Below are 14,800 nucleotides of genomic sequence, written 5' to 3'. Positions count from 1 at the left end.
TTTCAGATGATGAGGCCACTAACCCCGTGTGCCCCATACTGCGGTATTTTTTCCATTACTGGGTTTTCCGATGTTCCCTTAAGGTCCGGAAGTGTTTTTTTTTATATTTCCACCGATCTGTTGTTTCATTATATTTATCTGTTCTCTTTTTGTTTCCTTTTCTGGTCCTTGTTTCTCTCTTGTCTTTTTATTTCTTTTTCATCTTCCCTATTTACTACTTCATTTCTGTTTTTTCGGATCCAGACTACTGTACCAGACAGATTCCTTAATCCACTCTTGCCATGGCAAGGTAATTTCTATGAATGCTTTTTATCCCAGATAAAAGGGCTAATACGCTCCGCTCCTGACATTTTACTTCATCACGAAACACACTTCCGTCATTCTTTATCTTCCCCACAACTTCTTCAATTCTATCCTACTGCTTATTACTGTAACTACCCGCAATCAAAGTCCAAGGGAATGGGTATTTGTTTGCAAAACACTTGCTTGTGATGAATGTTGCAGTACATAGATTGGAAGCAGGTAGATACCTACCTATAAACGGTTATCTTTAACCAACTTTGCCCCGACGGTCAATTGCCCTTTATTGACAGGATACTGGATGAGATTGATTTGCTTAGGGTGATCCTGGTGATTTCAATTGATCGCTCAATCTCCATCAAGATGTTTCCTCGGGTTCCTCTTCACTCTTGTGTCGTTCATTACTGAAGGGGTGCCGGATGACGCTCCAACAGTGGGGATCCCGACAGTCAGTATCCCGACTGCTGGTGATCCGACAGGGGGGATCCCGACTCACAGGGGCTTTATATTTGTATGTAGATTGCAATGTCACTCCTGACATCTCTAGTTTGACTACCAGGGAAGCCCATAAATGCTAAATTAGGGTAAAATGCATTCAGTTAGGCTCCTACTTAAAGCGCCATTGAGGATTTGGTTAAATAAAATAGATTTCTATATGGAAATGGAAGATATATTGAACTCTGTAGATGGCGGTTATACATCTTTTAGGGACCAGTCTGTTATAATCATTATTCTGTTTTTGAAAATATTTGTCCATGTTGTATTCTTATTAAAATGTAATAAATAAATAAATTCCATCTTGGGGTTCTTGAGATTAGCCTGCACAATCAGGAGCCCACTGTGGACTTTATTTTTTACTATGTAGAGATACAAGACATACAGTACCACTTACTTCAGATGCTTTCAACAGCATACTTTCAACACCAGAGGGCGCACTTGGGTCTACATTCTGAAGTCAACGCTATTTATATTAATTTTAACTGTAAGTTTCTAAGCAAAGCCGAGTAGTCTCAAAAGGTGACTTTCATGGGCTCCAGCATTCAGGCTGTTCAGCAGGAGGTGTTCAACTTGTCGCTGCTCAACTTGCTCCTGAATCCTGTGCATGCTAGTCATTGGAGAACAAGCTAAGTAGTCTGATCTCCATACCTCAGATATAACACCTTTGTTAGCAGGTACATGTGTGTTTTAAAGATACATAATACCTTATTGTGATTGGCTTGCTCGGGTGCGAATTTGCATCCTTGTGAGTCACCCTAACCCAGCCTTGTGAATGGTTTGCTGGCGCCACCCATTTGCAAACGGTATTCGTTCGCAAGGATTGCAAATGGATGTATTACATGAACATCCATTCGCAATTCGCATGCCAGTGGGAACCTCCCCATCTTTCGATGGTAGCCAGCCATCGAATGATGGTGAAGGCGCACGCATATGTAAGGACCACCAGGAAATTGGGCGGGCAGCTGACATCCGGTTATGTCAGCTGTCTCCCTACCTGTTTTCTGCATCCTACCTTCCTTAAAACAGCTACATGGATCGTACAAGTGCAGAGAGCTGAATATTTGTAACCACCCAGCAATATTTCTGTTATTGGTAATGTGGGGTACACACCACGACGACCCGCTCACGATGCACAGTGTTTCTTCAGACCCGCTCACGATGATGCGGGGGGGGCACGACCCGCTCACGATGTGCACCGTGAGCGGGTCCGATCCGATGGCGACCCACACCCGGGTGTATGGTCGTTATTCAGATCCTACCTGCAGCAGGTAGGATCTGAATAGCGACCGACCGACCCACGGGACCGCGCATCGGATCAGTATCGGTCCACACCAGGACAGAAAAGGGCCCAATCACCACACAATCTACATCCAATTGGTCGGAATTGGATCTAGATTTGAGGGGATTGGGCCCGAGTCGTCCTGGTGTGTACCAGGCATAAGAGTAGAAGACATGCAGTCCCAATCTGTTGTAAAACACGTTATATGTGAGCGCAAAATAGGAAAGTACCCACCTTACACTCCTGCTCTCAGTAAAGGGTTAGTTTTCAAGGTCTCCATTCTTTTGATTGGTCTATTTCCATGTGTATCACCGGACTCTGTTGTATGGTGTAGCTGTATGTAATTGCTGTAAATTCTGCTTAAAAAAAAAAAAAGCCTCTTAAAAGGGGTTATATTTTACTACCCTTCCTTCCACATTATATTGCTATGTTAGAACTCTTTCCCATTTGCTGCATTGAGCAACGCCCTAATGCTTCTATATAGATAGGTCCTCCGCTGCTCTTCTTCAGCAACATTCTGGACGATCTAGAGAAGGAGAGTCCAAAGCAGCAGCTGAAGATGATGACCAGCTGCTGATTGGAGGGACACCCTGTAATGTAAGGGGAATAATAATTGGATATTTAAAAATAAATTATTTATGTTAAAAAGGAAAAAAACACACAAAAACAATCCAAAACCCTTTGCTCCCATAATCTGTAAATTTCTATTTAGCAGTCTCTCATACCTTTGTTAAACACTTTGGCCCTTATTCTGGTTAGTGCTGTTCTGTCCGCGTGCGGTCAGACGTCCGATGTTTGGTGTTTGCGCATGTGCAGAGGCGTATCTGCGCATGTGCGAACGCCGCGCACGTCCGAATACGGCGTAAACTTTGTACAATTCAAACAAGGGGTGGAGAGGGGCGTGAAGGGCTGTTTGGGCTCATTACCATATGTGTATGCCCCGTGTTTCATGGGTGTTCCCCATGGGCGTACGTATGGTAATGCGGCCGTGACACACGTTTGGGGGGCAGACATATGACATAGCCGGATGCCAGCTGCCCGTCCATATCCTTGCTTTTTCACGGAAAAATGCCCAAGTGGTCTGGAGCATCGAATGATGGGGGAGGTTCCCAGAGATGGAGGAGGTGTTCACATGAGAAATCCACTCGCGGTCCGTTTGGTCAGCATCTTACCGCATTCGGACGGAGTGAGCGATCCGTACGGAAGGCGGGGCTAAGAACGCTCGGTTCATGTCCGAAAATACGCATCCGACTGCACCAACCAGAATAAGGCCCTTTATTGTCCTCATTCCCAACTTTTGCTATGGGGGGAATTTAATTGTGGGGGAAAAAACAGCGGGTTTGGCCCAATTTTTTACCCAATGTTTTTTATGAGGCAATTTCAATTGCAGCTCAATACTTTTGCAGCCAAAAATCCAGTTTTTGGGCTCCAGGATAAGTTCTGACACTTTTGGAGGATTTTGTCTTGCCTGCCTCAGGGCACGTGAAATAAAATCCCTAATAGTAACAGCTTTCGAGGATGAGTGAATAACCGTTGGGGAATTAGCAGTGAAAATTTAGTGCGGCTAATCGAATTCCCCCCTAAGTCTGAATAGGGAATTCCCAAGCACCTTCCAAAGGGATACGGTCATTGGGTCACATTGGTCGACAGTCATTAGGTCAACACCATTAGGTCGACATGCATTTAGGTCGACATGAGTCTAGGTTGACATGGGTAAGTCGACAGGGTCATTAGGTTGACAGGGTCATTAGGTCGACATGGGTTAGGTCAACAGTCAAAAGGTCGACATAGGGTTTTTCACATTGTTTTTGAGCCAACATATTCCGACAGGCGGTATTCCATGCCCTACCATCCACTAGGGTGTGGCGGGAGAATAAAATAGAGTGCCGAGTGTAGCGAGGCACCGAGCCCGAAGCATGGTGAGCGCGGCGAGCCATGCGGGGGGATACGGTGCTACATTTCAGTGTCCATGTTCACTGTGTTGACATTTGGGTCAAAAAAGTGAAAAACCCCATGTTGACCTTTTGACTGTTGACCTTCCCCCATGTCGACCCAATGACCCTGTCGACCTAACCCATGTTGACTGAGACTCATGTTGACCTTGCTGCATGTCGACCTAGACTCACGTCGACCTAAATGCATGTCGACCTAATCAACAGTGTATGCATGTAAAAATCTTGATGCTCTCTGTGCAGATTGTAAGATAGGTGACAAGTGTTATTGCTTGCCTGGTAGTCTGTTCACAGAAGGGGACACCATGGTGTGTGACAGTTCTTGGCTATGAGTGAGCTTTCCAAATAAATAAGCTGCAGCTACAGAGCCATGCCGTGGTTCGACTTTTGTACCAGCCCAGTCTGCTTTACAATTCCCATTGCCCTCTCAGTTCCAATAGAATCAGAATTCTCATGTTCAATGCATGTGGCATTCCTGAGTTTAGTGCCCCACTTGATCTGTACAGGGGTTGGTACATGTTTCCTCCTCCTGGATCCAGTCTGTGTTTCCAGGTTCCAGAAATGCCAGCTTCCAAGGTTTCTTTGCCCTATGAGGACTCTCTGTCAAACATTTATCTCAGGATGAGGTTGACTATCAGTAGTTTTAGATCCTGAAAGGTCTTTGTAATTGGAAGATAATTCATACCATGTACTGTACATTGAGTGGGTGCCCTTATGGACGCAGTTAGACAGGTCTTGCTCATGTAGGACTTCTCCCCAGCTTGAAAATCACCTAAGTGAAAGGATGCTATATTCCTGGTGTCTTAAAGATTGCCTTCTTTTTATTCTCTTCAAAAAGAGGATTATAGGCTCCTTCGATGGTTATTAATCTATGTGTCTTTTATCGAAGAAGACTTCTATCACAGTTCCTGCTTCAGCTACTCTCATGGAGAGATTTGACTGAAAATTAGACTACATCCTTAAGAGTAGCTTACTTACTTGCTGCAGAAGCCATTTTTAAGCCTTGTATTATGGTTTCAGGAGTGAACCTGCAGCCGGGACTGCTGTTTAGAACAGCCAGGGCGGGACCCTACACTGCCTCTGTTGACCCCCGAAGTAAGGTGACTGGTTCCTGAAGAAACTAGGCTTCGCCTGTAGCCACCACGTTTGAAAGGGCAAGTTAAGCCCGCTCTAGCTCCGGTCCAGCCAGGAGTTATGAGAGGACAAGGAACCGGGGACCTCCTAAGGGTACAGCCAAAAGGTCATCTAGCTGAGGTAGCCAAGGTAACTTTCCTAAACTAACTTACGCAGCTAATGCGCCAGCGACCTAGTCGCCAACCACCAGCGACCGCGTCGCATACACAAGTATAAAATACACCACACCAAAAGCACACCACAAACAATACGTACAAGACAATAAACATGGAATAGGGCGCCGTAAGGTAGCACCTATACAAAAGCAACTAAGTATACAGCGAATCGCTGAGAGAACACCCCTGCATACAAGCAGAGGGTGACCAAATAAAGATAGAGCCCAGAAGGGCCACAGGCAATAATGAGATAAACAAGGCCCCAAGCAGGGGTACTCACGGAGACCAGGAACCAGCTGTGAACACCACAGGGACGCACTCCCTGGAACAGACAGGCGCGGGCAGAGAAAGGGAACAGGCTGGTGAGTAGCACAGAGCACTGAAGCTGGACAAAGACTGGACCAAGACTGCAGCAGGACAGGACTTCCACAGGACCAGGATACGGCAGGACCAGAACAACTGAGTGCAGCTGACACTCTGTTTGGAACAATGACCTGACAGGTGACCAACAGGAAGCCCAAAGACTGCAGCTCCTTGCAACAGGAACAGGAAACTGCAAAAAGGAAACTAGAAGCTATCACTGGCAGGGCACAGCTAGAGAGAATCCCATATGAAGGGCTCAAGTGATTATTCAGCTGAGAGAGATCCAGAAAGCTCCCAAGCTGTAATAATTAGCTCATTACCTCGCAGACTTGTGAATGAATGAAGCTCACAGAATATAGAGCTGCAATGGCACAGACCTACCACTGGAGGCCACCAGAGAGTCAAATACCAAACACAAACTGAACAGAACACAAAACAGAACTGAACCATTAACCCCTTCCCGACATTGCCTTTTATGGTAATTTTTTTTTTTTTCCCTCCTTGCGTTCAAATAAGCGTAACTTTTTTAATTTTCCGGCTATATAGACACATGAGGGCTTTTTTTTTGCGGGACAAGTTGTACTTTGTAATGGTACCATTTACTATACCGTATAATATTCTGGGGAATCAGGAAATAATTCAATGTGGGGTAAAAAAAAAAAAAAAACGCCATTGCACAATTTTGCGCTGGTTACGGTTTTTTTGGAGTTCATAGTTCGTTTAAAATGATGGGTTATCTTTATTCTATGGGTCGTTACGATTCTGGTGATACCAAACTTATATAGTTTTCGTTATGTTTTACCACTAAAAAAAAAAATCGCAACTTTTACGGTTTTTCTAATTTGCGTTGCGTCGCCATGTTCTGCGGCTTATAACTTTTTTATTTTTCCACCTACGGACCTGGGTGAGGGCTCATTTTTTGCGGGCTGAAGTGTACTTTTTAATTAATACCATTATGGGATATGGGCGACTTTCTGATCTCTTTTAGTTATTTTTTTTTGGGTACGCGATGCGACCAAAAAACGTAGTTTTGGCGTTGGGGATTATTTTCCGTTTACGCCTTTAACCGTGCGGGATAAATAATGTTATATTTTAATAGATCGGACTTTTAGGAACGCGGCGATACCAAATATGTTTATTTTTTTTATTTTTTATTTATTTTTATTTGGGAAATGGGGAAAGGGGGTTGATTTGAACTTTTAATATTTTTTTTTTTTTTTTTTTTTTTTAAACTTTATTTTTTTTTTTTTTTTACTTTTACTACAAGGCCCCCTAGTGTACTTGACCACTAGGGGGCGCGATCGCCTGTACTAGGTTCAGCCATAGAGCTCTATGGCTGAACGTAGTGATTTTATGCACTTCCTATTACATCCTGCCTCAGGCAGGATATGATAGGTATGCAGACACGGCCAGCACAGGGGTCTACATTAGACCCCTGGCTACCATGGCAACCGATCGGCACCCTCCGATCTCGCTGCGGGGGGCCCCGATCGGCGCCGGAGGGGGGCGCCCCCCCTCCGATCAGCTATTTAAGCACTGCGGTCGCTTTGCCCGCGGTGCTTAAAGGGTTAAACGGCCACGATCGGCGAACTCGCCGCTCGTGGCCGTGAGAGCAGGGACCTGGCTGTAATATACAGCCATTACCTGCTCTCTTTCAAGCCAGCTCACTCCGTGAGCTGGCTTGATTCCCCCTCAACCGACATATGACGTAAATGTACGTCATATGTCGGGAAGGGGTTAATCATGGTTCCTAACACCTTGTACATACGGGGCAAGTAGGCATAAGGCTACGTGTCTCCCCTGTGCTGCTCCTCAATACAGAGTAAACTCCTTTAGGTCCTTTTGCCCACAGACCAAACCAAGACAGCAGATCCCGTCCCATACTACTTCAGCCACCTTGGGTCAGTCCCGCCCCTCCAGACAGTCAGGAGCAGAGTTTTCCCGGAGGCCGCTCCTGATTGGCTGGTGGGCGGGACTAATCCCCAGTTCAAGGGAGAAGAAGTGTATTAAAGGTTTATTTTTCTATGTGTCCGTGTTTTATTTAACTATTTATTCTGTTGTAGAACTACATGTATCAGCATAGGTGAATCTAGAATTATGGTAATGGTTGGTCCCAGATCTAGACATAATAGCAGAGGGACCTTTGCGCGGCACAGCCGCGTGGCAAAAGGGGTTCGTGGCCTCATGGGAAGGAGGCGTGGCATCACAAAAAGGGGTGTGGTATTACACTTTAGACCATACACAGTAATGCCCATTACACATTTTAGCAAACTCCGTAATACCCGTTACACATAAAGCCACACGCCGTAATGCCCATTACACATTGTGCCACACATCATGATGCCCATTACATACTATATAAACCAACCCGTAATTCCCATTACATATTTGCCACGTAAGTGCTGCTTACCTACGTGCTCATTGTTAGGGGGTTCTTGCTTGATGGAACCATAGTACCCATTACACATGATGCCGCACACCATAGTACCCATTACACATGATGCCGCACACCATAGTACCCATTACACATGATGCCGCGCACCATAGTACCCATTACACATGATGCTGCACACATAATGTCCCTTACACATGATGCTGCACACCGTAATGCCCCTTACACATTAAGCCACACATTATGAGTAATGCCCCCACATACCGCCACTTGTAGCGTCCCTTAAGCAATGCCCCCAAAAGTGCCACTTACAGTAAATTTTTATATGAGCCTTCGCTGCTGCTGCAGGGAGAGATGGAGAGTGGTGCAGCTGCTTCTATGGGGAGAGGAGCAGAGCGCAGCGCAGAGCATGCTCGCACTCCCCTCCTGGTGTCCCCTCTAGCCGAGTGGACATTTGAAATATTGTGCGCTCTGTTGTTGTGTGCAGAGGCGTAGCGAGGGCGGTGCGGGTGGAGCACCAGCTCCAGGCGCCGGAAGCTATCATGGCGCCAGAGCCGTGCCGGCACCGCCATCTCGCCCGCTCAGGTGCCCAACTCAGTGCGGCTCCCCGCTCCCCGCTGCGTCCAGGAGACGTGGTATATTTAAAAGTCACATCTCCCGCTGGACCGCGCTAGCCAATAGGCGCTCGCGGTCCAGCAGCCACCAGTTGATTGGCTGCTGGACCGCGAGCGCCTATTGGCTAGCGCGGTCCAGCGGGAGATATGACTTTTAAATAGCAGCACCGTGCACAGCGGGGAGCCGGGAGCGGGCAGGCCCGGGAGAGGGGGTGCGCGGAAAGCACTGCTGCTGCTTTGCCGGCTGTGGGTGGGGTGGGGTGCACTAATGTTTGCACTATCCTCTCCCACACACCCTGCTGTGCACTATCCTCATCCACCCACCCACCCTGCTGTGCACTATCCTCACCCACCCACCCACCCTGCTGTGCACTATCCTCACCCACCCACCCTGCTGTGCACTATCCTCACCCACCCACCCTGCTGTGCACTATCCTCACCCACCCACCCTGCTGTGCACTATCCTCACCCACCCACCCTGCTGTGCACTATCCTCACCCACCCTGTTGTGCACTATCCTCACCCACCCTGTTGTGCACTATCTCACCCACCCACCCACCCTGCTGTGCACTATCTCACCCACCAACCCACCCACCCTGCTGTGCACTATCTCACCCACCCACCCACCCTCCTGTGCACTATCTCACCCACCCTCCCACCCACCCTGCTGTGCACTATCTCACCCACCCACCCTGCTGTGCACTATCTCACCCACCCACCCTGCTGTGCACTATCTCGTCCAACCAACCTGCTGTGCACTATCTCGTCCAAGCAACCACCCTGCTGTGCACTATCTCACCCACCCACCCTGCTGTGCACTATCACTCCCACCCTCCCTGCTCTGCACTATCACTCCCACCCTCCCTCCCTGCTCTGCACTATCAATTACTCACACCTTCCCTCCCTGCAAGCAAATTACAGTTCTCCTTGGCAACGAGCAATTTCAGTCCCCCTTGGCATTAAGCATGAAGCCCCTGGCATCGAGCATGAAGCCCCTGGCATCGAGCATGTAGGTAAGTGGCACTTATGTGTTAAATGTGTAATGGGCATTACGGTTTGTTAAATAGTGTGCGATGGGCATTGCGGTGTGTTAGTATGCGATGGGCATTACGGTGTGTTAGTATGCGACGGGCATTACGGTGTGTTCTATAGTATGCAATTGCCATCATGTGTGGCCTTATGTGTAATTGGCATTATGGCTGTGGCTTTATGTGTAATTGGTATTACAAAGTTTGCTAAAATGTGCAATGGGCATTACGGTGTGTGGTATAATGTTGGTCCGTGCCCACTTTTCACGGAGCAGGAGCCTCACCTACTACAAATTGGGGGGGGGGGGGAAACATGCCCTTGCTCCGGGCGTTGTGGCACCTAGCTACACCACTGGTTGTGCGTGACGTCGGGGGAGCACGCCGGGCGCCGGCACCACATGATTAAAGGGGGGGCGGGCTGAGGTGAAAGCGGGGAGAAAAATTGGAGCGGAAGCGGCAGGGGTGACAGTCATTGACAGCTGGGCAGAGAGCAGGGGGCTGCTCGGCTGTATTCAGAGCACTGCAGGTCACGGCTGTTTAAAATAATACCCCTTTCACAACAGAAAATGCAGGGATTTACCCGGGAATAACGTCCCAGGATCATGCAGGGATATTCCCAGGCTGACCCCTTATACACCAGCCTAGTCCCTGCATTTTCTGGTGTGGGGGGAGAGACAACCATTCCCCTCTCCCTACCCCGCTTTAACCAACCAGCTATATCTTTGGAACCAACTGACCCATTTACATGAGACCAGTATCATATTGAAGAACTTTTGAGTTGGCTTCGAATGATTTTGGCCCCGTGAAACTGGGCTGTTTGGTTCCAGAGAAATCTGCCCTCAAAGAACATAAACAGTCATGAAATTACATTTAAGAAATGAACGGTTTAACCTCAATATCCCTGAACCAATTAACCCATATGGATCCAGCCTGGTATCAGATTGAAGGCCCAGCGATTTGGGTTTGACTGAGATCAACCTCGAGCTACAGTGATGCCGAAGGGGGAACTGGCAGCCGTTGAACTGGGTGGGGGTCCGAATTAGCGGGTCCCATGATATCCTATAGGGAAAACATTCCAGCTTTGCCTGGCAGTATCTCCGGTTCCCAGGGGGCTAGAGACACGGGGCTGGGCTCGTTGGAAAGCCCCATCCCTCAGTGCACCCCCGGACCACCAACTAGATTCGCCTATGGGTATCAGTGGTGCCTTTAGTGCCCCGCATGCTAGGACTTGTGGTTCTCCAAGTCCCTGCAGGCGGGGCAGACTTGCTGGTACTTATAACACAGAACACAATAGTATTTGTTCTAATTTTTACAATTTATTTCCCCTGCTGTGGCATTACTCTGCTGGCTGTTTGAGCCTGGTGCTGGTTACCAAAATACTAGTCATTTTGTCCCCCGTATTTTGGGAACCAGGACTGGCCCTTGAGCCTGGTGCTGGATTTAGAAATTGCGGGTGTCTCCCAACTTGTTTGGCACCTGAATTTCTAAAACTAGGACTGGCTCTTTCAGCCCAGGGCTGGTAATTGTCGAGCGGGGGGACCGCACGTTGGGTTTTTAAATGATTTATTTGATCTATTTTTAGACTGATCCATGCAGGATTCTGCCAAATACGGCTGGAAAATGAGGAGTATTTTCTTGTCAAATACCGGCCATATGTACAGTAACATACGACCGGTTAGTAAATTTGGAAACACATTTCAACTGAATGGTGATTCCTATTTGTATTCTTTCGATGGCGTATGCATTCGTATTCCTGAATAGGCCTCTTAAAAGAATCCAAATGGCTGTATGGGGGTGGGGACTGACCTAAAAACTGTGAGTCTCTTCCAGCTTCCAGCAGGAGGGAAGGCAAGTATGACGTAGGGTTTCACAACACCTGAAGTGCTACATTTCTTCCCAGCCCATGTGATCACTGCACACACTGTAGAGCCACATCAATTCATACACCTGCGTGTCTAGCGCACCTTCAACATTACTGATATGTAGGAACCCTATCACGCATGGTTCTCAACATTTGACAGTACATTCCAGGAATACTTTTCTGCTGAGTATGTAAGCCCATCACACATGATACCATCGTGGATAACTTTTGCCCACTACATTCCCCATGATGCCATGCTTATTGTAATTATCTTTTTTTTTTGCAGTATAAAAGTATACTGCATTCAACTAGCTAAAAAAGAGGAATGTCCTTGTGTAGTTGTTTAAATATAGACATTGTCAGGGACAACTCTTAAAACGCTGTGGTTGTCCCTGAACATTATGGACGTTTTGCAATTGTACCCAAGGCCAGGTGAGATTCACAGATTTGTACTTACACTTTTGTATAATTGTTGTCACCCTGCCTGATGCACAATCCTGGTAGTGAATGCCTTAGTGTTGTGTTAGTAAAATGGGTTTTTCCTGCTAGACCAGAACACATAAATATATGTATAGCCTGTTTACCTTCCTTACGCCTCAGAACAGCTCAACAAAAGAGTTCCTGGCACTTCCTGGAAAAGGTACTAGCTCAGTTACAGTGGGCGTAAGTCTGTCTCCTCCTCTTATTTTCTCAGCTGCCAGACACTTTACCCTGCACTGTCAGAGTTTAGGAGGATTACTCACAGCTATGTTACAGGATAGATACATACTAAGGCGCCTATTGAATTATCATGATTGACATTTTTCCTTAACTTAAACTCTAATTACCCCTAGAAATAAATCACACGGACACCTTATCCTAAAAATAATCACACGGACAACAACTGCATAAGTTAAAAGGTCAACGATATTTATTTAGTGGTATGACCCTATTGAAATGGATGGCCAGGAAAGCGCTTGGAGACCAGCTAAGTCACAAAATGTTAGTAATGGTGATGACTACGCCCCAACTTATAACCAGGGCGATGAACCGCCCCCATTGAATTTAAATCCAAGCCCGCGCTGTGACGGTCTTACCGCCCCTCCTATGGCTATGGCGCTGCTCCCCCTAATATTCACCCACTCTATCTTGACTGTGCAAATTATGCTATTGACTCAGATATGTGAGAGAGATTCTGATTGCATACTTTACAGCGCACCAACTTCTAACTATGATAGCCACAAAATACTGCTGGTTGAATCAGATTAAATTGGAGTAACTCAAACTCAATACCATCCAGCCAACTACAGTGTTAGAACCCTAAACCACTGTAGTCAGCCAACAGGTATCAGTAATTGCTACAGACACTTCTCAGCCCCAATGTTCTTTTTTTGTCACACTGATACATAGGGCAGTATTCAATGAGAAAAATTCGCTGTGATTTCTGGAGAGTTTGTGCTTTTCACGCGGTGGAGAGAGGTTTTTTTTCTCCAAAGGCGAGCCACCCTATTCAATGTGAAATATTCTCCGTCTTTCTAAGTGATTCTCGCCGTCTCTCTCCGTGTAGAAATTCTCCATCTTTTGATGGAGAGCAGGAATGTGAACTTTTAAACTAAAAGGGTGTTTTTTTTAATTTTGATGTAAAAAAATCAGGTTTTTTTTTCTGTGAAGGGCCATGTTATTTTTATTCATGTGCCTATAGCACATGAATATATATTTAATTTAAAAAAAAAATATTTTTTTACATTTTTTTTTTTTTTTTTTTTTTTACACAGTGCAGCCAGCAGGGGGCCGGAGCGCTCGAGCCGCTCATTAGATATTCATATATTCACTGCACCCGATGCACGTTCGGGTACAGTGAATACTGGGTCCCCCGCTGGCTATAGGGGGGGCAGCCTGTGCTGCCTGGGTCCAGGGGAGCCCTGCTCCCCTCCCCATATCCCCTGCAGCAGCCAAGAGAGACTTTAATCTCTCTTGGCTGCTACGTCCCCCGGCTCCCTGACAGCTCCCTGCCGCGGACGCTCGTCTGCTGCAGGGGTTAAGACTCGCCGCGAGTGGCGGCGAGTCTTTAACACGTTGAATAGGGGGAGCAGGAGGCTCCGGAACACGGAGAGTGCATGGCGAGAGAAAAAATCTCTCGCCATGCACGGAGAAAATTTCACATTGAATACTGCCCATTGTGACTAACCTTTGTGTACTGTTTTCTTTTGTGACTCAACCGTGGCAATACAACTCAGATGAACTGTTTTTCATAAGTGCAACTGTGCATATTTGACCTTGATCAAATCCACTGTGCTATATCAGCCTAATATCGTTACTTTATATTTTTGATAGCATCAAGGTACCATGTATATGTCTGCACTGTGATATATTAACCACTCTCGTACCATCTATTTAATTACAATGTGTCATTAAAGTCTTGAGGGGTATTCTAAGAATATTCATCTGTGCAATTATATGTGATACTGATAGTTAACTGGAGCAGCTGTCTGTGATTTGCACCCCTACCCATTATACCACCATACCTCACTGGTCTGCCCAAAACCCTTCCGAACTTGGAAGCCAAGCAGTGAAGGGCCTGGGCAGTATCCGGGTGGGAGACCCCTGGTGAAGTCCAGGTGTGGTATTATCCATCTGGGGTTGCACGATCACCAGATAAGCAGCTTTGGAGCCGCCTACTATCAGTGTTCTAAAACCGTACTATTAGTAATTAAATTTCCTTGAATAGTGACGTGGGGTAGCCTAAAATCCCCCCTATAAATTAATCCTCATCCCGGGGGATCAACTCATTTCTGCGGCCTACTGTCACCCAGGTTTACATACCTGTGTTGATCACATGCAGTAAATGATATATAAAAAAGTGTGGTCCAAAATGATGTATTTGGATGATAGTATTTAATATCAATAAAAGACAACCACACAACAAAACCACCAACATTATATGCTTTATTTTCATTGCGCCCCACTTTTTTAAGCGGTTCTCATTAAAAGTTAAATTTTAAATTAATTCCACTATATACTGTACATTTAAGATATTATGTAAAGAGTGCGCCCACAAAGCGTTCACTGTCCTTGGTTTGCTCCTCCAGCAAACACAAGACCACAATCCATTTTTCAGCAATTGACAAGAGCAAGGGAGGGAGGGTGGGAATCCAGACTCAAAGAGGAAGCAGCATCATCTGACCCCCCCCCCCTTTTATATACCCATGCCTAAGCTACCACCCCTTCTACACCTAATTGGCTAT

At 46.5% G+C, this 14,800-nt stretch overlaps 1 protein-coding gene and 1 pseudogene across 5 annotated transcripts in view; one reads left to right on the top strand and one right to left on the bottom strand.

Moving 5' to 3' along the window:
• Positions 1 to 12,228, bottom strand: part of DNASE2 (deoxyribonuclease 2, lysosomal) — a 56,239-nt gene extending 44,011 nt beyond the window's left edge. For 3 of the 5 annotated variants that reach the window (XM_083185240.1, XM_083185241.1, XM_083185244.1), the window contains exons 1-2: positions 12,161 to 12,228; positions 2,312 to 2,433 (exon numbers count right to left, since the gene is read on the bottom strand). The gene's annotated coding sequence lies outside the window, so the exon portion shown is untranslated. Of the gene's footprint in view, positions 1 to 2,311; positions 2,434 to 5,598; positions 5,806 to 12,160 lie in introns of those variants that run through there. The other 2 variants (XM_083185243.1, XM_083185245.1) reach the window with 2 other exon arrangements.
• A 1,838-nt stretch (positions 12,229 to 14,066) lies between these two features.
• On the top strand, positions 14,067 to 14,185 carry LOC146076182 (5S ribosomal RNA; annotated as a pseudogene).
• The last annotated feature ends 615 nt before the right edge of the window (positions 14,186 to 14,800 follow it).

The sequence above is a fragment of the Crinia signifera genome, chromosome 4, assembly GCF_055691185.1.
Source record: "Crinia signifera chromosome 4, ASM5569118v1, whole genome shotgun sequence".
NCBI classification, from domain to species: Eukaryota; Metazoa; Chordata; class Amphibia; order Anura; family Myobatrachidae; genus Crinia; species Crinia signifera.
The sequence above is the reverse complement of the archived record's forward strand: the minus strand, read 5'-3'. Positions and strand labels throughout refer to the sequence as shown.